The sequence below is a fragment of the Miscanthus floridulus genome, chromosome 10, assembly GCF_019320115.1.
Source record: "Miscanthus floridulus cultivar M001 chromosome 10, ASM1932011v1, whole genome shotgun sequence".
Taxonomy (NCBI): Eukaryota; Viridiplantae; Streptophyta; class Magnoliopsida; order Poales; family Poaceae; genus Miscanthus; species Miscanthus floridulus.
This window is the reverse complement of record NC_089589.1, coordinates 130543329-130568586: the sequence shown is the minus strand read 5'-3', so window position 1 is coordinate 130568586 and position 25258 is coordinate 130543329. Positions and strand designations below refer to the sequence as shown.

Sequence of the window (25258 nt, the reverse complement as noted above, 5' to 3'; positions counted from 1 at the left end):
CCCAGACGCCATTAAGACAAAAGGTGAAAAATGTTGGATATATTATGGGCTTGACCCGTATAATATTTAATAAATCAAATAAAACTCTATGGTATGTGATATTAAGTGTTGTATGATTTAATATCGTATGAGATTTTTGAATGAACGTTTACTCAACTTATTTGGTTGAAAATTAACCAGTGCCTCACACAAGATGTTTTGTTTCCTTCGATTTGTGAAGGAGAGCTTTTCTTTCCTCCGAGCAAATGTAGAACGGTCCTGTAAAAGAAGATTTGTTTATTAAATTAACCGGTGTCAATGTGCCCTCGTGAACCTCGCGTGGAACAGCATGCAGATTCCCAGATGCGATTAAGACAAAAGGTGAAAAATTCATTATCCTAGTACTCTATTTTGATGCAAGCAACGATAAGAATATTGGATCCACCGATAGCGCCAATTGATTAATGGGCTTGACTGGGCTGCCAGTCTAAGTTTTGAAGCACCCAGTCTTGCCAGCATGTTAATGGGTCGATGGCGTAGTCGGAGGCGGCATGACCAACTTGAGGTTGTCCGTCAAGGGCGTACTCGAGCGTTGCTGCCGGTGATGTAACAGGTTGTGCCATGACCGACTTGTGGTAGACCATCAAGGCTGTACTCGACGGTCGTTGTCGACTCGACTTATCGTTGTGCATCGTGTTATAGCCCCCGACTTTCTGCTAAGTTGGAGGCCAACTTAGCAGAAAGTAAGAGCAAAAATAACATAATGAAAACAACTATGGAAAGCGACCTAGTTGATTCAACAGGACCTTGGTGCCATTGTTGTCGATGGTGGTCATATTGATGACATCGAATGCTATCACGAGCGCCGCGATGAGAGGTCGTGTGTGATCGACTCGAGGAAACCTGTCGACGACGTGCTCGAGTGGTAGTTGTTGATGATGTAGTTGGAGATGGTGGGGCTAGCCCAAAGTAATTATCGATGGTGCGCCCGAATTGTCGTTGCTGTCGATGAGGGGTGATGGGCCGGCGACGAACTCCGAGCTGTCGACGAGGGCTGAGGAGTCAACTACGAGTGCCGTTGATGAGGGACGACGAGATCCACGCAGTCGATGACGAGTGCCGTTGATGAAGGACGACAAGGGGCGTGGCGTGTTGACGACGTGCCATTGGCGCGGGACAACGACGAGGGTCGTGACGTGCTAACGTCACGTTGACGGCGCGGACGACACGAGGGTCGCCACATGCTGACGACGCGTCGACAGCGCAAGACGACGACAAGGGTCGTGACTTGCCGACGACTATGAGAGATGCAGTCGAATTTCTGCCAATAATATTCACGTAGATATGTGGGGATATCCGGGGATATTCAAATGCCATAGAAAAAATTTAATTAAAACATGACTTAGCTTCGGTATGTTGTCGCATGCTGCCACGAGTTGTGTTAGGACACGTAGTTGCATTGCTGGCGGTTGATGGTCACCATCGTGAGAGACCGGGTTACCACGGACAATGCTGATGAAGAGAGCCGCAGCAAGTTGTCGACGAGGGACTTGACTGGATGTCGACAAGCCAACGCGAGATGACGACTGAGTCGACGGTGACGGGACGACAACGAGGGCCGACGCAGGTCGACGACATGCCGACGGCGAGGGACGTCGATCAGGGCCGCCGCGAGATGATGACATGTAGACGGCGAGGGGTGTCGACGAGGACCGCCGCGGGACGACAACAAGTCAACGGCGAGGGAGTTCGACGAGTCGATGATGCAAGTGACGCCTAGAGCAGTCGAATAACGGCGAGGGACACTGCCAATAATAATCACGTAGATACATGGAGATATCTAAAAATATATATTTTCTGTAGAAAATATTTAATTAAATGGAAATAAATAAAAAATTAGCTTTTTAATGCATATAAGTGTGTGTCGTCCCTTGATAAAAAGCCTCGGGCAGGCTTTGGTGTTCATGTCACGGATGCGTGGATCGGCAGCAACAAAAGAAATTAGCCCTTACGTGCATGTCCTGTACGCGTGCGTCTGTAGCTGCCAGCTTTGCTTGACGAAAATCCAGCGAGATGCGGTGTGGTGCTGGAGACGTTGGGGTGGTGGTCGGATCCCTGTATATCGTACGCCATCCGCCGCTCCAAACTGATTGCAGATCGCCATGATGCCTGTTACGTGGGTGCAGCCCGTGGCATTAGGCCAGTCTCAGTGGAAGGTTTCACGTCCTAATTTTTAAGACGTGAAACTTAACATGAAACGGATCTTTTTCTTTGTGCATAGTTTCATTGCACAGTTTCATGGCGTTATTTTAGCCTTTCGTGGGTCTTACCGGTGTCTCTCTCTTTTCCCTCTCTTCCCCGCCGCCGGCAAGGCTCCGCTCACCGGCGAAATTCACCATGGCCTCTGCCTCCCCATCCAATAGCTTGCTCACGCAGCTCTGCCCCTCTCTTGCGGTCCTCTCTGACCCGCTCGCGTCGCCTATCGTGGCTGGAATCACCTGTGCAACAGCTGCCGGCGTCGCCCGCGCACGGCGGAGCTTGAGCTCGCGGTTGGCGGAGCCGCGCCCAGTGGAGATCGCCTTCCCCTCCAGTAGCAGCCTCCCGCGCCACCTTCCCCACCGGCAGCGGCGGCCTCGTCCACGCCCGGCGGTGGCGGCCTCACCCAAGCTGAATGGAAGAAGAAGAAGTCGCACACAGGATGAAACGAACCAAGGCTCTCAGTGGGGGTTTCATCCAATTTCCAAAGTTTTGGAAACAACGCTCACTCGTTTCGTCCCCACGAAACGTTTCCTTTCTCTCTCCTCCTCGATACATGCAAAAGCTCTATTTCTGCTGATGTGGCACCCTATTTAATGTGCATGAAACCCTCATAAAATCTGCATCGAGACTGGCCTTAGGCGCTAAAATCGCCAATTACTGCCAAGCCGGACCCGTCGGGTTGTTACAATATGCAGGTCGACGCGGAACTCCGAGTGCAGCCGTGAGCTGCTTTAGGACAAATTTCATCATGGGCTTGAGAAGGGTGCCGCACGCACACCATGTTGAGAGACGTTGCCCCGGGCTGCTGAGCCGCCGTGGATGTTTGTGAAGAAAATATCTATATGAAACACGCTAGAAATAGATCTCTGCGCAAGGGCCCCTGCCTACCTGGCGCCCCAACTGCCAGAATAATTAGCTCCAGCAATACGAATCAGCGTATCACTCACAGCTAATTATAAGGATAGCACACGGGACACAGATTTATATCAGTTCACGTACATGGTACCCTACATCCAGTTTGGAATAGATCTCTTATCTCGTATGTGCGGGTTTGCAGGGGCACTGATGGCTAGTTGCCTAGACAAGACGAGATATATTGGGGTATGTTGGGATACCGATCAGGGGCTAGCCACTCCTCATTATATTGACCAGCGGGTGGGGTTATAGATAGAATCACGATCGGTTTACATGTGGGTTTTCTAGTTTGTTATAAGAAAAATCTATCGGATAGAGTTGGTTTCTAAATACATCTTGTGATGCCTTCCCTTACAAGTAGATGACGTACCCTATATGGGTTGGGCTCCTCATGTCGCCTGATGGGTATCCCTGGTCCTATTTGGGCTGTTATCCATGCGGCGAGGTACCCTAGTGTCGTGGACCAATACTAGGGTACCCGAAGACGAGGAGCTAATAACCATCAACGTTGATTCATCCGAGCGGTCAAGAGCGCGCCTACAGCTCTTGTCGACACCCATGTACACAAGCTCCACCTCGTCCGGCCTCTAAGGGCCGGCTCCGCCTCGCCCGACCCCTGAGGGTGGCTCCAACTCTCCGAGGCCATGGTCTCTGCCTCGCTCGACCTCTAGGGGCGGGCTCCGCCTCGCCTGACCCCTGAGGGTTGGCTCCACCTCGCCGAGGTCGCGGGCTCTGCCTCACCCGACCCCTGAGGATTGGCTCCACTTCACCCAACACCAAGGTCATAGGCTCCGCCTCGCCCAATCTCTGAGGGCAGGCTCCGCCTCGCTCGACCCCTGAGTGTGGGCTCCACCTCGCCCGACCCTTGAGTATTGGCTCTGCCTCGCCCGACACCAAGGCCACGGGCTTCGCCTTGCCCGACCTGTAAGGGCTGGCTCCGCCTCGCCCGACCCCTGGGTTTGGGCTCCGCCTCGCCCGAGCCTTGGGTTCGCGCTCCGCCTCGCCCGGCCTCTGAGGAGGAACTCCACCTCGCCCGACGCCAAGGCCGGAGGCTCCGTCTTGCCCGATGGAGACCCATAACGTCGCCAACCACTGCAGGTCCCGGTGTATGGGCCTGGGTCAAAGCTCTGACGCCAGGGAGGTGACCGGCACTCCCCGATATAACCCATGGCCGTGATGGGCCATACCTGGGGATTAACATCAAGAACAATGTCGGGCGTACCGGTGCTGTTCTGCCTAACCCTCGTACGAGGGTTGACAGGCGCGTTAGCCGATCACGACGTCCGCCCGGACGGAGTGGAGCGCCAAGACCGGGAGACGACGCCTACACATGGCGCCAGTGACGGACAGGGACGCGACGTGGAGCTATCCCTGTTGACGTCTACAGGGTCGGCGGGACCCACGTGAAGGAAAAAAGGACCCAGCGAGCCTAGAGGACTTCTTCTCCTTCTCATTCTCCTCTTTTCCCTCCGCTGTAACCCCTGCTTTCCCATGGCCTATAGAAGGGAAAGCAGGGCGTCCCATTAGGGGGATAGAAACAAAGCGTGCCCGGCCATGTTGAGAGCGCACACAGCCCGAAAAGCTGACCGCATGATGAATACTATATTGTTCAGTGCAGTTTCATTTCTTGCTTATTGCTAATCTCACAGAATTCGTTGATTTGCGTTGTCTTTTGCTTAACGGATAGTCATGGGCCAAGAGGAAGATACCACAGCTAGTCATTGGATTTCCAAAAACAAAAAAGAAAAGAGAGCACATGCCATGCCTTCCCCTGCCTGCACGCCAATCAGCCAGGCTCGCGCATCAAGTTGTCTGACACAAGTCCTTTGTATATTTCACGTTCATCGATGTATCATAAAAAACTGTTAAAAGATCGAATTGGAATCACATGCATGCCCACTTAAGCTTTCACTAATCTATTCACAAACGAGAAAACTTTTCAGTAATCTGCACAGATCGAGCACCGGAATTACCGGAAAACGATAAAGCTGGCCGGGGTCACTACATTCTGTGATGATTTGTTAGAAGGTCACAATTAAACCGTCACGTAAAGCCAAATTTCTTGTAGTGTGAAAATGGCTTTGAAGTAAAAGAAAAGAAAAGAGAATTAGAAAATAAAAGAATTTAAAAAGTTGTCAAATTTATTTTTGAAAACTTATCAAAATTTCTCATTTATGTTTGAATTGAAAAGTGTATTTGAAATCCTATTTGAATTTGACTTTGGTCACGTTTGATACGGCCAAACGTCCAGTTCACTGATGAAGATGCCAATTAACGGAAACAAATTAAGTCAAGCGAGGACCCAACTTGAGCCCAGTTAACAGAAACAAAGCGTGCCCGGCCATCTTGAGACCGCACACAGCCCGAAAAGCTGACCACATGATGAATACTGTATTGTTCAGTGCAGTTTCATTTCTTGCTTATTGCTAATCTCACAGACTTCCTTGATTTGCGTTGTCTTTTGCTTAACGGATAGTCATGGGCCAAGAGGAAGATACCACGGCTAGTCATTGGATTTCCAAAAACAAAAGAGAAAAGAGATCACATGCCACGCCTTCCCCTGCACGCCAATCATCAAGTTGACTGACACAAGTCCTTTGCATATTTCACGTTCATCGATGTATCATAAAAAACTGTTAAAAGATCGAATTGGAATCACATGCAAGCCCACTTAAGCTTTCACTAATCTATTCACAAACGAGAAAACTTTTCAGTAATCTGCACAGATCGAGCACCGGAATTACCGGAAAACAATAAAGCTGGCCTGCTGGGGTCACATGCATGCTTCGCGTGTCGTGTGCACGGTGATCTGCCAAAGCCCATTTTTAGTACAAGTACCGTGTAACAAACTATTCATACTGTTGCTCTCCCATCATCACGCCGCTCGTTCAATGTCAAGCCAGGTAATTGTTGTTTCTGTCTCTGACTCAGTCTTTTTGCCTCGGGCATACGTGAAACCAGTGCCTCACACAATATGTTTTGTTTCCTCCGATTTGTGAAGGAGAGCTTTTCTTTCCTCCGAGCAAATGTAGACCGGAGTTGCAACGAGATGTAAGCGTGAAATACCATTGAAAGATGTAAGCGTTAACCGAAATTATCATTTCGTCACGTTCAGTCAATTTTGGGGTAACGACCGTCATCTCCACCCGCACGAGCATGCGCTGTGATGCGCCCTTCTTCCTCCTCCGTCCATTTGCTGCCCCATGCTCTCCAGCTGTGAGCAGTGTCACCTCACCGCGCGCCGTCCGCACGCCCGCGAGCACCGTGCCGCACCGCCATCCACATGTCGTCCGCGAGGAGCTGGAGGTCGCCGTAGTCGAGGAACCACGTGGTATGCTGCACGCGCTCCAGCTCCTCCAACCCCATCCCTCCTTCCCCGAGTCTCCAGCGCCTTCTTGAAGAAGGCCGCCCTCACGCACACGTCCGCCAGCGCCCCCAGCAGCTCCTCGTCGGCCTCCTCCAGGCACCGCTCCTTCACCTCGTTCCAGAGCACCAGCGCCTCCCCTGGCTTGCGCGCCATCGCGATGCCCTTCGCCAGGCTGCCGTACGTCGCCACGTCCGGCTGCACGCCGCGTTCCTTCATCCTCTCTACCACCTGCTTTGCCGTCTCCACCAGCCCCAGCTGGCAGTACCCCTCCACGAGCATGTTCCACGCCGCCCTGTCCACCGTCACCCTGGGTCCCGCTCCATCTCCTTGAACACCTTGTGCGCCACCTTGGGTTGCCCCGACACAGCGAACGCCTTCATCAGCGTCGTGTAGCTCACCGTGGACGGCGCGATGCCCCATGACCGCATCTCGTTGAAGAAGGCTAGCGCGCCCGCGCTGTCGTCGCTGAGCACGCACCCGTCCATGAGGGTGTTGTATGTCACCACGCCGGGCTGGATGCCGGCGTCCGTCACCATCTCCTAAAAGAGCTCCCTGGCCTTGCCGATCTGCAGCTGCTGGCAGTACCCCTTGAGCAGGACGTTGTAGGTGACACGGTTGGCTGGAACTCCGGCCGCGGACATCTCGCCCAGCACGCGCGTGCGCGCGCGCCACATCGCCCGCACCGACAAGCGCTGATATCACCGTCGTGTAAGTCACATGGTCCGGCAGGCTTGCGGGTACCGTCAGCGCCTCTTGCCGCATCGCGCGCAGCACGGCCACGACATCGTCGACGCGGCGTGCGTTCATGTATCCCTTCATCAACGTGGTGTACACCCTGGCGTTGGGCGGATAAGCCTTGGGGAGCAGCGGCACCTCATCTGAGCCCTGTCCCTATTTGGCCCCGGCAACAATGTCGTCCAGCAGCGCGGCACCCTCCTCGACGTCAGTCGCATCGGCGCAATCCATAGCGATAGCCCTGAGCAGTGAGCATATGTCTTTGCGCTCTTCCCGCATCGCCTGCGCGATCCTCTCCACCGTGGTGATGTCACCGAAGCCGACGAACGAGGTGACGAGTAAGGATGAAAACGGTCGAACTCGGTCGAAAAACTTCTCAACCGTTTTCTACTTTTACATTTGAAATACGAAAGCGAAAGCGAAAGCGGACAAGCCGGACACGAAAACGAACACGAACTTACGGAATATCTAGAATTTCGAAAACGAACCAATTCGAGCGGAATTATGTCGAACACGGTCGGTATGCGAAAATTCAATACGAAATACTGACCCACAGTGCATAGCATTAAACAAGTGCACGACCAAATACATAACAAGTTCACAACTAACAAGTGCATGATCTAGTTCAAGTGCATAGCATTAAACAAGTGCACGACCAAATACATAATAAGAGAGATGAGACTGGGCGCCGTCTATAAGAGAGGGCAGCTAGCCACCGGTAGAAAGAACACAGCTGCGTGGTGAGCAGCCTGTAATTGGGCTGTATGACCTGTGCAGTTGGCCAAATTCGGTTTAAACCGAATTTTGAATTCGGAATATTTCAAATTAAAAGTAGAAAAGTAGAAAACGGTCGAAAAAATGTGTAAACCGTTTTCTACTTTTACATTCGAAATACGAAACATCTCAAATGCGAAAGCGAAAACGGTAAAGTCGAACAAGAAAATGCGGATTCGGTCGGATTAAATATAGAAAACGATGCGGTTCGGTTCGGGATATTTCCGTTCCGTTTTCATCCTTAGTGACGAGGGAGTGGAAAGTGGTGGCGCAGGGGGCGAGGCCCGAGGAGACCATGCGCTCAAGCACGCGCGCGACGAGGTCCTTTCGGCCGGTGCGCGCGCACATCTTGATGACGACGTTGTAGGTGAGCGCATCGGCGGCGGCGCTCCATTCGCTCATTGCATCGAACAGCCGCCGGAATCGGCGGCAGTCCTCGGCGTCGGCGCAGGCGCTGAGCGCTGCGTTGAATGCGGCTGCGTCGAGGAGGCAGGAGGGATAGACGAGCTCTGGTGGCGTGCGGTGGAGGTGGCAGAGGATGGCGTCGAAGAGGCGGAGCGCCTTGGTGGGCGGAGTGAAGCGGGCGACGGCGGTGCTATACGCGCGTCGGTCGGGGAGGAGGCCCTAACAGAGCATGTAGAGGAGGAGGGAGTGGGCGAGGTGGGCGTCACGGGAGCGGGCGACGGCCGCGGCCGTGGCCGCGAGGGAGAGGGAGTTGGCGTCGAGGAGGTCGAGGGTGCCGCGGGCGCGGAGGCTCTGGAGGAGGCGAGCGGCGCGGGAGAACGTATTGGGGCCATTGGAATTGAAGGAGAGCTGCGCGAGGAGGCGAGAGGCCGTGGTGGGGGAGGATGGGAGGGCAGAAGGCTTCGAGGAGAAGAGTCTGTAGGCGGCATCGGTGTCATGGGCGCGGAGGAGCGCCAGGAGGGCGTCATCGGAGGCGCCATCTTCGTCATGGTCAGGCACGTGGGTGAGTGGCGGGGTGGAACGGGAAGTAGCTGGGGATAGGGCGGCTGGCGGATGGAGCCTCTGGTGCTGGTTGCCGGAGGAGGAAGAAGGCGGGGAACATGAGCATGAGCAAGAGCAGGTGGTGCCACCGGGGAAGGAGGGATGGGGTTGGAGGAGTTGGAGCGAGTAGTGCATGCAGCATAGCATCCCTGGAGTACCACGTGGTTCCTCGACTCCGGTGACCTCCAGCTCCTCGCGGACGACATGTGGATGGCGGTGCGGCACGGTGCTCGCGGGCGTGCGGACGGTGGCGCGGTGAGGCGACACTGCTCACAGCTTACGAGCATGGGCAGCAAATGGACGGAGGAGGAAGAAGGGCGCATCATAGCGCATGCTCATGTGGGTGGAGATGACGGCGGTTACCCTAAAATTGACTGAACGTGACGGAATGTTAATTTTGGTTAACGCTTACATCTTTCGATGGTATTTCACGTGACGGAGCTTTTTCAATGGTATTTTCTGATTCTTGTGATCTTTTGATGCTACACAACCAATTCTCCCAAAAGAAAAGTGAGCACATGCCATGCGTTCCCCTGCACGCCAATCAGCCAGGCTCGCGCATCAAGTTGACTGACACAAGTCCTTTGTATATTTCACGTTCATTGATGTATCATAAAAACTGTTAAAAGATCGAACTGGAATCACATGCATGCCCACTTAAGCTTTCACTAATCTATTCACAAACGAGAAAACTTTTCAGTAATCTGCACAGATCGAGCACCGGAATTACCGGAAAACAATAAAGCTGGCCTGCTGGGGTCACATGCATGCTTCGCGTGTCGTGTGCACGGTGATCTGCCAAAGCCCATTTTTAGTACAAGTACCGTCTAACAAACTATTCATACTGTTGCTCTCCCATCATCACGCCGCTCGTTCAATGTCAAGCCAGGTAATTGTTGTTTCTGCCTCTGACTCAGTCTTTGCCTCGGGCATACGTGAAACCAGTGCCTCACACAAGATGTTTTGTTTCCTCCGATTTGTGAAGGAGAGCTTTTCTTTCCTCCGAGCAAATGTAGACCGGTCCTGTAAAAGAAGATTTGTTTATTAAATTAGCCGGTGCCAATGTGCCCTCGTGAACCTCGCGTGGAACAGCATGCAGATTCCCAGACGCGATTAAGACAAAAGGTGAAAAATTCATTGTCCTAGTACTCTATGTTGATGACATCCTATTACCAAGCAACAATAAGAATATTGTATCCACCGATAGCGCCAATTGATTAATGGGCTTGACTGGGCTGCCAGTCTAAGTTTTGAACCACCCAGTCTTGCCAGCATGTTAATGGGTCGATGGCGTAGTCGGAGGTGGCATGACCAACTTGACAGGAAATACTTAGTATAAATCACTACTCCTATTGATTGATTTTATAGGATAAATACATGTTTTATTGATGGTTTATGATCAGCATTAATGACCATCAACACACAACTCAAGAGCAATGAGATTACAAATCGAAAGTAATTTCATTATTACAACGGGACGAACCGGTTACAATATACGGCGGCAAAAACTGCTAAAAACAAAAACGTCGGCGCCACGGTTGGAGCCCCCGTACACTATTGGAAAACTGGACTTTGCCGAGTGCCTGAAACTTTGCCGAGTGCTTTTTATCGGGGCACTCGGCAAAGCAATATTTTGCCGAGTGACGCACTCGGCAAAGGTGGATTTGCCGAGTGCCAGGCACTTGGTAAAGCCTGGCTCTCGGCAAAACTGGGCTTTGCCGAGTGCCGCGGCACTCGGCAAAGATCCCACTCGGCAAAAGGTGGATTTTGCCGAGTGCCTAACGGCTGGCACTCGGCAATTTTTTTTTATTTTTTTAAACTTATTTTGCCGAGTGCCAGCCCCAGGCACTCGGCAAATTTTTTTTTAAAAAAAACTTATTTTGCCTGAGTGCCGGCCCTAGACACTCGGCAATTTTTTTTTATTTTTTAAAAACATATTTTGCCGAGTGCCTCCTAGGCCGGCACTCGACAAAGCCCACTTTGCCGAGTGCCCCGCATGGCACTCGACAAAATATTTTTTTTTTATTTTGGGCCCAAATATTTTTCTGGGGCCTTGTGACACTATTTCAAACTCTATTTTAAAATTTGGGGCAATTTTGACTTTTTTTGATATATTTCATTAGTTTATTTCGTTTCGTCGAATTTTTCGGGATATTTCAAATTTGAACTGCAGGTACATGGAATAATGGACTTTGGTCATCCAAAAATTGATACTCATGATATTTAGGGTATGTTTAGGCCGTATCCAGGAACTCACATTAAATCTCGAGCATCTCGTTGACGTAACATGTCGAGGTACTTGCCAGAAATGTGATTTTAAATTATATAAAATGCAAACGAAGTCCGAAAATCATGAAACTTGTCGAGGCGTCGTGTTATCGTAGGTGGAGGCTGTGGTAAAAAATTGAGAAGGTTTCGAGCAAGTTGTGACGTCGGATGCCAAAAACCCAGACATCTCCACATATGATCACATGTCGAGATGTCCTGGTTTGTAAGCATCGTACGTGACAACGTGCACCAAACCTTCTCAAATTTTTTATCATAGCTTCCACATACGATATCATGACATCTCAACAAGTTTCATGATTTTCGGACTTTGTTTGCTTTTTATAGAATTTAAAAACACTTCGCACGCAAGTTCGCGGTCATGTTTCGTTAACAATATGCCCGAAAATTCGGGTCCGTTCCTAGATACGGCCTCACACTACACTCAGTAACATGACTATCATTTTTCGAATCATTAAATTCCATTATTCGTACCACCTGCAGTTCAAATTTATATTTTTCGAAAAAATTCAAGTAAACGAAATAAAGTAACTAAATGTATCAAAAAGCCACAAAAAATCCCCAAATTCTAAGGAGTTCCTGGTCCTTTAAAAGGGCTACACAAAAAAATTGGAGGCCAAAAACAAAAAAAAAAACTTTACCGAGTGCCGGGGCATGGCACTCGGCAAAGGGGCTCTTTGCCGAGTGCCAAAAATAAGGCACTCGGCAAAGGGGCTCTTTGCCGAGTGCAAAAAATCCGGCGCTCGGCAAAGGGCGCGGGTGGGGCACTTAGGCGATTTCAGCCGGCCGGGCAGTCCAAGCCTCAGACAGCTAGCTAGCCATCCGCGCCCACGCCGGCCCGCCCCCGCCCCCGACTCCCCTCCGCGGCCACGCCGGCGCACCTCCTCCCCACCAGCTCCCTGCGGCGCGGCTCCCCTGCTCCCCACGCGGCGGCGCGGCGAGGCCACCAACCCCCTCCACGCGGCGGCGAGGCGAGGCCATCGACCGGCCGGCGGGTGCTGCCTCTTCTCCTCCGCCGAGCACGGTCCCCCGCCCACCGGATCCCAGCGCGGCGCCCAGTCCGTCGTAGCGCCATCGCCTCCTCGCGTCGATCCGCTGGTGCTAGGTCGGTGTTGAGCGGAGCAGGAATTGGACTGGACTCAGGTCGAATTTGTCTCACCTTCTCTTTTTTGCTGGTAGGATCTCCAAAACGTTGCATGGTTGGATTGAAATTGAATTCCCTGTTCGACTTAGGGCTTCTGCGGTTTCCTAGATTACTTGCCGGGGTGGGTGATCCGACCTATCGACTCCAGATCCCCTCTTATATTGATCTATTTAATTGAGCATAAGTTCTTGTGTTCTGAATATATGGATGTGCAGTCACAAGTAGAACCATATGAATTTAGCTGTGTCGCAGCATTGACTTCAGGGCTGCATCAGTTATCTAAATTTGTGAACTGGTATTGGAAATTTGAGTTTTTGCATACCTCATTTATGTAGCTGCTGTGTTGGACACTTAAGTGCATGACTTTCAACCTCTGCCCACCTTGCTGTAAGTAGTCAAAACAATCTGATGGATACACAGGTGTATGTATCTACCTGAGTTAGCTGCCCTAGATGTTAGTTGTGCATCTGAACTTTATAAGCCCCATGGTTAACTCCGCGATGTAAAACACTGCAACTGAGACTGCGTCCTATGTTGTTATAAGGTGAGATTATAGTGCAGGATGGATTCTTAATTTTCAATACATGAACTTCTGACGCCCATATAAATACTGCAAGTCAAGCAAAAAGATAGATGTGTGTGATTTGTAAAGCCCACATGGTTTGATAGTTGTTACTTTCACTCCATCAAATTATATTAAAAATGTGTAATCAACTCTTTCTTTCCTTGGCGTGAATTTTGTAAGTCTGACTGTATCATCCCATGGCACTATCATTTTTGCATTCACTGAAAATGATTCATTTGCGTATGCTTTATGCTTTCCACATGGATTTTGTACCACCACCATTGACTGTCACCATCTTTATTTATTTTTTTCATCTCCAAGACACAATTTGGAACTTGGCTTGACAAAAAGGGTAGTAGACAGAAGTATGACTTGAGTTAGTGAGAAAGCAATCAAGTTCTGATAAAGTTACAGTTGGTTGCAGTACAATTATAACAACATGGATCACTGCTAAAAAATTGCTATATCAATTGACACTTAAGTATTCAATCACTGCTTAAATGGCCAATGTATAAATCAGAACCAAAGAATTATTTTGTGTATACTTTTTGCTTATTTCTTTCGTTGTTCCTCATTTTGATAGATGTCACCACGTGAGTCAGTTGTTGAAACGACAAATATTGGCAGCCTTTAGTTCACAACTGCAGGGAGCAGGGTACCAATTCCGACTGCTCTCTTACAATATCTTGGCCCTGGTTCTGATTTTACTTAGCTTCTGACATAGGTGGATGATGTAAAGAGTACATTTTTTCCCTCGCCTACATCTATAGGCTCCTCTTTCTTTATTACATTTTTTAAGAACCTGGCCAATTGAGGTCTGAAGAGCATATTAATTAGTAATTAGTCATTATTGGAGTGATGGATTACTTTACTGCTTTGCTTATATCTATCTCATGACAAGTGCTGAAAAATAATGTAAGTACATTTGTGTTTTTCTTTTTTTCCTTTGCAAGTGGGCAACACTGTATGGGAGGCACCTTGTGCCTCTAGATGAACCTGTGAATCACACTGCTGTGCTGTGAATCCCACTGATGTCCCTAAAGATTTTAGAACCTTCAGTAAACCTTTGCTATAGTACCTGACCGCAGAGCTAGAGGCCACGAAGAAGCAGATGGCGGACATGTATCAGATCATGCAAACCATCGGGCAAGCATCGGGTGTCCAAGTGCAGTTGCCAGCTCCAGCTCCGGTTCGACACTTCACTCCTGTGAGTATGAAAGTTTAATGCGTTCGTGCCGTTGGGATTGTCGGCCTTCGTGCCGTTGTGATTTTCGGCCTTCGTGCCGTTGGGATTGTCGGCCTTCGTGCCGTTGTGATTGTCGGCCTTCATGCCGTTGTTTCTTGCAGGTTGGAAACCTCCCCGTACAGGGGAGGTGCTGCCGAAATTTTCAATTTTGAGTCTAACACATGCAATCTCTTCTCTTTTGTGCAGCCTCCGTCGGCGGGTTCAAACAATCCCGCTACCGTGTCACCGGCGGCTGATCGCGTCAACCCTTCGCCGCAGTCTGGTCCTTCACTGCAGTTCGGGGGGCCACACCTGCAGTCTCCGTCGCCGCAGAGGGATGTTGAACTTTGTGATGTTGAACTTGTAATAATAAACTTGTGATGTTGAACTTTGGTGCATTTGTGATGGATTTTCGATGGATTTATTAAATATGCGTGTGCTTGTGATATATAATGCATGTTGGTGATATAGATGTGATGATTGATGTGTGTGTGTATATATATATATATATATATTGTCTGTTACAATGGAATGTAAATTTTTTTTTTTTTGCAATTCTCGGGGTCTTTGCCGAGTGCCATGGGCAAGTCACTCGGCACAGATTTTTCAAAAAAAAAATATAAATTTTCTTTGCCGAGTGCCTCGCCGCGGCACTCGGCAAAGTATTTTTTTTTAAAAAAATCAGAAATTATTTGCCGAGTGCCTAAACAGGGGCACTCGGCAAAGTAATTTTTTTTAAAAAAAAAAACTTTGCCGAGTGCCTGGACAGGGGCACTCGGCAAAGTACTTTTTAAAAAAAATAAAAAAAACCTTTGCCAAGTGCCTGGGCCGGGGCACTCGGCAAAGTAATTTTTAAAAAAAAATAAAAAAAAATTGCCAAGTGCTGGCCCGAGCACTCGACAAAATAACTGTTAACGGCCGGCGCCGCAACGGCCGAAAATATTTTGCCGAGTGCCGCCCCAAGCACTCGGCGAAGACCCTTTGCCAAGAAAAATTTTGCCGAGCGGACTTTGCCGAGTGCTACACTCGGCAAAGCCTTTGCCGAGTGCAAAGGGCTCTTTGCCGAGTGTAAAAACACTCGGCAAAGCCGCGGCCTCCAGTAGTGGTAAGGCCCACCAGGAGACAAGCCATGCAAGTGACCCGACCCGTCCCCCTCCTCTCCTCGTTCTGGGATCACAGAGGAGGCTGAGGGGAAAGGGGTCGGCACGCTGGAGCCCTGAGCTCGGAGAGCCTCCCCTAGAGGGTCGTCGGGCCCGGATAAGAGGCAGAGATCTCCCGGCCGCAGTTGGGAGATCAACCTCGCCTCCGACCGTCCGAGCCCCCCCGGGACACGATGTCTGGCCCCGACCACGTCTCCGCCCGGGGGCCGGGGGACTCTCCATGCAAGTCGCCTAGGAGCCTCCGGTCCCCACGGGCGATCGGGAGCCCGCAGGCGACTCCGCGCCGTCTCCTCGCTCCGGCCGCCCGCGCCTCCGAGGACAGAGACATGGGGGTAGCTCAATAGGGCATGTCAGCTGCTGCCCGGCCCCAGTGCGATGAGTGCCAGCCGGCACCCCCGTGAGGGACCCAGCGCCGTGGCCGCCTCAACTCCGAGTCATGGTTGGGGCTTCGCCAGGATCCTTCCACTCTTGTAGGATCAATTCACCCGACGAGAAGGCTCACTCGGAGGGCGGCGTCGCACCCCATCGCCGCCATGGTCTTGAGGAGTTAGATCTGAGGGAGAAAAGAGGTTGCCGGAGTTGGGATAAGAGGCGCCGCGCATCGGGGGCTTCCCTTTATAGCCCGAGACGATGCGCTGCGGGGGGCACCGAGCCCTCCGATCTGCCGTCAATGGCTAGGACCCTATTGGCGGTCCTTAACTCGCATATTTTGACCGCCAAATTAATCTAAGATGACAACATTTCATGTTACGTCATAGCAAAATATTATTTTTTCTAACAAGTTCCGTGAGTTTTGGTGCTCTGAACTTGTTTTGCAGGATATTTAATTTTTCACAGTACAAAACTATCTCAAATGATAAATTGAAGTACAATATTGCAACGCTTGGTCGTAAACGATCGTAAATTTCCAGTCAGAATAGTATTTTTCTCTCACACCAAACTAGCCAGCAGTAATAATCCACGATCGTATACGATCGTATCAGCACCAGCCGAACAGGCTGAACATTAAAATGGATATACTGTTCGCTATATTTAAAGTTAGGAATAAAAAAACATTAATTGTCCAAATAAACAAATGAAGCCTACATACACCAGCAGCGTGCATGGCGTACAGCAGCCTGCACTCCATGCGTTTGAATCGCAAATCCACGAGCAGGAGCCAGGCGTGTGCAGCAGACAACGTGGGCCCCGCGGGCTCCATCATACAGCAGAGCAGGCCGGCAGCGGCAGCACCAGCAGCAGGGTGGGGCCCTGGCCCAGCAGCTGCCGGCTCACCAAGCAGAGGCAGCGCAGCGGCAGCTGGTCGACGGCGCTGGCCCATCAGCTGTCCACGCGTGGCTCAGGCGTACAGGCGGGCGCACGTGGGATGCCGAGCGGGGAGCTAGCCGGGACGCGTGGCGAAGCAGGACTGGAGGAAGCAAGGCGGTGGCGCGGTTGGGCCGCCCGTCTTGCCCGGTTCCGCAGCCCAGAAAGCTGATTCTCCGTTTAGCTCCGGTTCAAGGCCCAGAAGCCGGGTTCTCCTCCGGTTTTCAGCACAGGTCGGCGGGGAATTAATTTGGCGCGCGATTCTGGCTACTGCCGACGTGGGGAGGTCGGTTCCGTGCTCCAGGTGGCATTAAATGAGAGGGGATCTACGAATATTCTAGGAGCATCTTCCATTATTAGAGAATAGACTTTAGAACGATGTCCTAATTTGGTATTAGCCTCGACATTTTTTTTTTTGCCCCCTGGACTAAAGGACCCTTTAGTCGTCCCTGCCCAACGGTCGTCCGCGGGGCAGGGATCTTTAGTCCCGGCTGGTATTACCACCGGACTAAGGTAACCTTTAGTCCCGGTTGATAATACCAGCCGGGACTAAAGCTTTTAATCCCGGTTTGGGTAATACCCCGGGAATAAATATTAATCTTTAGTCCCAATTTAGCCACCTAACCGGGACTAATTATGCCGGCCTATACACCGTCTCATTTCTTCCTCCCCGAGCCAGAGCCATTCCATTCAAACTCACTGCCTCTGTTCTTCAGCTTGCTGTTGTTCTTGCTCTCTCCCCCTCCATTGGTGTTGCTCTTCGATTTTGGAGGTAACAAACTTAATCCTCTTATGTTTTATCAGTAGCTTATCTCATTTTGCGATGTAGATGCATATGTAACTTTATATATTGGACTTTATTGTGATTTTATATGTCATTTTTAGCTCAAAATCACATGATGATTTGCATATATGTTTGGATAAACAAAAGTTAAATTAGTTCATCAAAATCACGCCTCGCTCGTCCTCGCTGGAGCACGCGCCATCCTCGTCCCCGGCGGCTTACGTGATCTTAGAATTAATTTTTCCATGAAATGAAAAACTTAGAAAATAGTTAGAAAATGTTAGAAAATCCGTACTAGTTGAACTTGCGGACCGTGTTCAGCTCGGCAAGCATGTTCTCTGTCGAGCGGTAACGGACGTCAAGGAGGAGCTTTGATTCTACGAGGGAGAGCGGCAACGGTCGTGGAAGACCGTGTTCCCTTTCTCGTAGAATCGGAGCTCTTCCTTGGCCAAGTACGGTGTCGTCCGGTGGAGAAATGCTCGCCGAGATGATCACGTAAGCAAGGTCAACTAGTACGGATGGTTATTTATTGAAACATGTTTTTGAGCAATAATTTGATGGATATTTGATAACTTCAGACCTACAAATGTCATCTACAAATGTTACTATCCTCGGCAACCTAAACGCCCGCGAGCTCGCCGATATCGAGCAGGTCACTTAGAATTATTTTTTCCATGAAATGAACTACTTAGAAATCATGCCTTTTATTTTTTAGAATTAAAATTTCCATAAAATGAAAAACTTAGAAAATAGTTAGAAAATTATAGAAAATCCATACTAGCTGAACTTGCGGACCGTGTTCATTTCGCCGAGCATGTTCTCTGCCGAGCGGTAATGGACGTCAAGGAGGAGCTTTGATTCTACGAGGGAGAGAGGCAACGGTCGTGGAAGACCGTGTTGCCTTCCTCGTAGAATCGGAGCTCTTCCTTGGCCAAGTACGGTGCCGTCCGGTGGAGAAATGCTCACCGAGATGATCACGTAAGCAAGGTCAACTAGTACGGATGGTTATTTATTGAAACATGTTTTTGAGCTATGTGATTTCTATGTCATTTTTAGCTCAAAATCACATGATGATTTACAATAGTAAAATCACTTGATAGTTTGGTATTTTACTATTATACATAGTACATATTTCATGGTTTAGTTAGATAAATAAATAATTTTAGTTTTGTTTAAATATATTATTTTAGAAAATGTGAAATTTACACTAGTTTGCAAAAATAAGTATAGAAAGTAGATGATAACTGGTACCGGATCCTCGGCCTCTCGTTCGGTTGCGAAACGACTGAGGCCAGAACTCCCTCTCATTATCTGCGGCAAGTGTAAGCAGAAGATTGTGATGGAGTACCGAGTCAAGAGACATGGACCCAACAAGGGTCGTGTTTTCTACAAGTGCCCGGATCGCGATGTGAGTTTCTTACGTATTTGATTATTATGGCTAATTGACCTGCTTTTCTTGAATATTTTTGACTAAATATTTTTTGGCTTTAATTTTAGTGGGAGGGCAATGGATGCGATGGTTGGTACTAGGGAGGAAGATTATGCTACATACGTGCAGAATTTGGGTGCGCTTGAGGTAGCGACTGCTGATGATGAGGCAGTGAGCCTAGCAGGAGAAGCTTATTGATATTCAACAGAAGAATGATTTGTCTGTTTTAGTTGCGTACGATCACGAAATAATTATGTTATTGAAGTGCATTGTAGTTTTAGTTTGTTTAGTGATAGTTGGGATTGCTTACGTTGTAGCCAGGCTTAGTTAATTAATCAACCATGTGTGTGTCATCTATGTTGTGTAATAAAATACTTAATTATATTCAAGGTTTTCATAATTTGTCGTGTAATGCAGATTATGTCACGCCATTGGATGTACAATGCCGATCGCCGCTCCCAAGACTTTATTGAGGGCGTGCACTATTTCTTAGGTGTGGCCGAGGCAAATAAGCGGGATGGTTTCATGTGCTGTCCATGTGCCATATGTAAGAATTTAAAGGAATATTCAATCTCAATGAGTCTTCATTCACATTTGCTTAAGTCAGGTTTCATGTCAAACTATATATGTTGGACTAAGCATGGAGAAAGCGGGGTCATGATGGAAGAAGGTGAAGGAGAAGATTTAGACATTGATGCCATTATTGCTCAGTATGGTGCCATTGATGATACTACAATGGGGAGAGATGAAGAAGAGGTAGCGGCAGAAGATGATCTCGGTGATGCTCTTGGCGATGCCATTCGTGATGCACAACAAGAATGCGAAAGTGAAAAAGAGAAAGCTAAGTTCGAGCGCATGCTTGAGGATCATAGGAAGTTGCTATACCCGACGGCCGAAGAGGGGCAAAAAAAGCTGGGTACAACACTAGAATTGCTACAGTGGAAGGCAAAGAATGGTGTATCCGACAAGGCATTTGGGAATTTATTGAACCTCATAAAGAAGATGCTTCCGAAGCCAAATGAATTGCCCACCACTATGTACAAAGCAAAAAAGGTTGTCTGCCCTTTGGGATTAAAAATCCAGAAGATACATGCATGTCCTAATGACTGCATCCTCTACCATGGCAATGAATACGAGAATTTGGATGAATGCCCGGTATGTAAAGCAGCGCGGTATAAGATCAGGCGCGATGATCCTGGTGACGTCGAGGGTGAACAACGTCCTAGAAAGAAAATCCCTGCCAAGGTTATGTGGTATGCTCCTATAATACCACGCTTAAAACGTTTGTTCAGAAATAAAGACCATGTAAAGTTGTTGCGGTGGCATAAAGAAGGCCGTAAGGTAGACAATATGCTGAGACACCCAGCTGATGGGTCCCAGTGGAGAGCGATAGACAGGAAATTTCCAGAGTTTGCAAATGAGGCTAGAAACTTAAGGTTCGCCTTAAGTACAGATGGTATGAATCCTTTTGGGGAGCAGAGCACTAGTCATAGCACTTGGCCAGTTACTCTATGTATCTACAACCTTCCTCCATGGTTATGTATGAAGCGGAAGTTCATTATGATGCCGATCCTCATCCAAGGTCTGAGGCAACCTGGCAACGACATTGATGTCTATCTGAAGCCATTAGTTGAAGAACTTCTAGTTTTATGGAACAAACCAGATGTACGTGTCTGGGATGAGTACAAACAAGAACACTTTGACCTACGAGCAATGTTGTTCGTAACAATCAATGATTGGCCTGCTTTAAGTATTCTTTCAGGTCAGACAAACAAAGGATATAATGCATGCACACATTGTTTTGATGACCTTGACAGTATATATTTGAAAAGATGTCGAAAGGTCGTGTACCTTGGCCATCGTCGATTCCTTCCTTTGAATCACCAAGTAAGAAAGAAAGGTAAGCATTTTAAAGGTAAGCCAGATCACTGAAAGAAGCCTCATAACCGAACCAGGGAAGATGTACTCGCAATGGTCAAGGATGTAAAAGTAGTATTTGGAAAGGGACAATGCAGCGAATCTGTTTCCAAAGATGCTAAGGGACATGCACCCATGTGGAAGAAGAAGTCCATCTTTTGGGAGCTACCCTATTGGCAAGTCCTAGAGGTCCGCAACGCAATCGACGTGATGCACCTGACAAAGAATCTTTGTGTGAACCTATTAGGATTCATGGGTGTGTACGGGAAGCCAAAGGATTCACTTGAAGCACGCCAGGACTTGCAGGGCATGAAAGAACAAGACAACCTTCATCCAGAGAAGACAGATGATGGATGTTATTACTTAAGTCCTGCTAGCTACACGCTTAGCAAAGAAGAGAGTGACAGCATGTTCGAATGTCTAAGCAGCATCAAGGTCCCATCGGGATTCTCCTCCAATATAAAGGGTATAATAAATGTGCTAGAGAAGAAATTCCTAAACTTAAAGTCCCACGACTGCCACATGCTTATGATGCAATTGCTTCTAGTTGCTTTAAGAGGAATTCTACCTCCACATGTATGTCTAGCCACCGTGAAGCTATGTGCATTCCTCAATGCAATTTCTCAGAAGGCAATCAATCCAGTGGAACTAGCTACTCTACAAAATGGTGTGGTTCAATGTCTTGTCAGCTTTGAGTTGGTGTTCCCTCCATCCTTCTTTAATATCATGACACACCTCCTAGTTCATTTGGTGAAGGAGATTAGTATTCTTGGACCTGTGTTCTTACATAACATGTTCCCCTTCGAGAGGTTTATGGGAGTCTTGAAGAAATATGTGAAAGTCCATTCTAAGCCTGAAGGAAGCATCGCCCAGGGCTATGGAACAGAGGAGGTCATGGCGTTCCCAAATCGCGATATGAGGGGAGACTCAGTGGTAAAGGAACTTTAGGGAAGAAAACATATATTGGCATGGAAGACGATTATTTCAATAAAGCACACTACACAGTTCTTCAGAACTCATCATTGGTGCATCCGTACATCGAGATACATAAGGAGTTCTTACGATCCAAGTTTCCAGGGAAGACTGAAGTTTGGATTAGGCGTCAGCACATGGAAAGTTTCAGTGGTTGGTTGTGAAAAGAATGTCAAGGCGATGACAATATTGATGAGCAACTGTATTTATTGGCTAGGCAACCATCATGGCATATCCTCATGTACCAAGGGTACGAGATAAATGGGAATATATTTTACACAGTTGCCCAAGATAAAAGGAGCACCAATCAAAATAGTAGTGTTCGCATAGATGGCACAGATCCAAATGGGAATATACAAACATATTATGTCCGCATAGAAGATATATGGGAACTAGACTACGCACCTAATTTTAAAGTCCCTTTGTTCCGGTGCCAATGGGTGAAGCTGACCGGAGGAGGGGTAACAGTCGACAAAGAGTATGGAATGACAACAGTGGACCTCAACAATATTGGGTACAAAGACGAACCATTCGTCCTTGCTGCCAATGTGAGTCAGATGTTCTATGTGAAAGACATGTCCACAAAATCAAAGAGAGGAAAAAACAAAGACATCAACTCAATGATCAATGAGCCAAAGCGCCACATAGTTCTTTCTAGGAAAATAAATATAGTGGGAATTGAAGACAAGTCAGACATGTCAGAAGATTATGAAAGAAATGTCCGAATTCCACCCTTCATAGTGAAGAAAGATCCAAGCATCATGTTAAATGATGAAGACACTCCATGGTTACGACAAGATCATAACCAAGGGTCATACGTCAAGAAAAAATTCACTGTTGTGCCCGCATGATACAACGATGCACTGTTGTGACATAGTTTTAGAAATTCTATATGAGATTCAAGAATTTATGACTAGTGTTTGATAAAACTTTCTCAAATGGGAAAATGAGCTATATAACAATTGTAGATCTTGCTGAGATGATCAAACTTGGTATTCAGAGATTTTTCATCTGAGGTCATTTAGTGTCTCATTTGAGCAAGTTTGACCAAGTCAAATTTGGTCAAATGAAAAAATAACACTTTGACTCTAGTATTATGAACTCAAAATGACTTCAAATTGAAAAGTTTTGAATACCAAGTTTGTTAAAATCATCAAGATCTACAATTGTTGTTTTGGTCAACTTTCCATTTGAGATAGTTTGGATGGTTCAAATTTGTGATTTTAAATTTCGACGCCTACAAACTAGTTTTTGGAACCCTAGATTGTCTCCAATTGAAACGTTTTGAATACCAAGTTTGTTCAGCTCATCAGGATCTACAATCCTTATATAGGCCATTTTTTCATTTGAGAAAGTTTGAACAAAATGTAGTTCAAATTTCATAAGTGTGTGACATAGTTTTAGAAAGTCTATATGAGATTCAAGAATTTGTGACTTGTGTTTGATAAAACTTTCTCAAATAGGAAAATGAGATATGTAACAATTGTAGATCTTGCTGAGATGATCAAACTTGGTATTCAGAGATTTTTCATCTGAGGTCATTTAGTGTCTCATTTGAGCAAGTTTGACCAAGTCAAATTTGGTCAAATGAAAAAACAACACTTTGACTCTAGTATTATGAACTCAAAATGACTTCAAATTGAAAAGTTTTGAATACCAAGTTTGTTAAAATCATCAAGATCTACAATTGTTGTTTTGGTCAACTTTCCATTTGAGATAGTTTGGATGGTTCAAATTTGTGATTTTTAAATTTCGACGCCTACAAACTAGTTTTCGGAACCCTAGATTGTCTCAAATTGAAAAGTTTTGAATACCAAGTTTGTTCAGCTCATCAAGATCTACAATCCTTATATAGGTCATTTTTCATTTGAGAAAGTTTGAACAAAATATAGTTCAAATTTCACAAGTGTGTGACATAGTTTTAGAAAGTCTATATGAGATTCAAGAATTTGTGACTAGTGTTTGATAAAACTTTCTCAAATGGGAAAATAAGCTATGTAACAATTATAGATCTTGCTGAGATGATCAAACTTGGTATTCAGAGATTTTTCATCTGAGGTCATTTAGTGTCTCATTTGAGCAGCTCATCAAGATCTACAATCCTTAATGAAAAAACAACACTTTGGTGGGCTGCAAAAATTTCAGGCCTTCAGTCCCGGCCCAGGCCAGGAACCGGGACTAAAGGGTGGGCGGAATTGCCCGCCCAAAAATACCTTTAGTCCCGGCTGGTAACACCAGCCGGGACTAAAGGATCTTTAGTCCCGGTTGGTGTTACCAGCCGGGACTAAAGGGTCCCGACCTATATATATCGAACGGTTCCTCTGTTCATCTTCTACTTTTCGATCTAGTGTCGATCTCGCCGTCTCTGCCGCGCCCGCGCCGCCGTCGTCGTCTACCCCCGCCCGGCCTCGTCGTCGAGCCCTACCCGACGGCCGTCGAGTCTCCACCGTACGTCGTCCTTGCGCGGCTCTGCTCGGCCCCGTGGCCGGCCAGCACGCCCGGCCGCCATGGCCATCGATCCATATATAGCCTGTTGCTAGCGCTCGGCCATATTTTTTTAGATACTTTTTTAGATAGTTTTTTAGATAGTTTTTTAGGTAGTGTTTGATATATATGTTAGATTAAAATGTATTAAATTTAATTAGTAGTTTATTCTTAGTTTTTTAGATAGTTTTTTATATATGTTAATTAGATTTAAATGTATTAAAATTTAATTAGTACTTTATAGTTTTTGATATATTTAGTAATTATTATTCTATCTCTCTCTCTATATGTGTTAGATTTAATTTTGATTTAGTAATTCTATCTATGTATATATGTTAGGTTTAATTAGATTTAGTAATTAATTCTATCTAGAGATTCTATATGTATACATATATATGTACTTAATTATTTCTATGTGTATATATGCATGTACTTAATTATTTCCATGTGTTGAGAGAGAGAAAATTGTATCTAGAGAGACATTCTATGTATTATCACATGCATATCTAGAGATATATACATATGCACTTATTCTATGTGTTGAGAGAGAGAGAGAGAGAGAAAATTGTATCATTCTATGTGTATATATACATGTACTTATTTCTATGTTTTTGGATCGAAAGTGTTTTTTATTCAATTCCAAAGCCTATACCTTATTATTGTTTATCCTTATGAAATATTATGTGTTATTATATTTAATTGGATTTAGTAATTCTATATGTGTTATCACATGTACTTATGTTATGTGCCATAGTAATTCTATCTATGTGTTATCTTGAAGATACAAATGGCTGCTCCGGATGATAACTTGAATGATGACATAATGGCGAATATTATCAACGCCGGCACCAATGTGGATGTCGATGACACGAGTCAGTACTTTGCTGATTATGAGGATATCCTGAATATGCCGGTGGTTGAAGATCAACAAATTGTCGCGCAAGAAAATACTG

The 25258-nt window shown here is 47.2% G+C and overlaps 1 pseudogene; it reads right to left on the bottom strand.

The window, feature by feature from the left end:
• Positions 1-2151: 2151 nt before the first annotated feature.
• LOC136489633 (pentatricopeptide repeat-containing protein At3g09650, chloroplastic-like) lies at positions 2152-9181 on the bottom strand (annotated as a pseudogene).
• Between the last annotated feature and the right edge of the window lie 16077 nt (positions 9182-25258).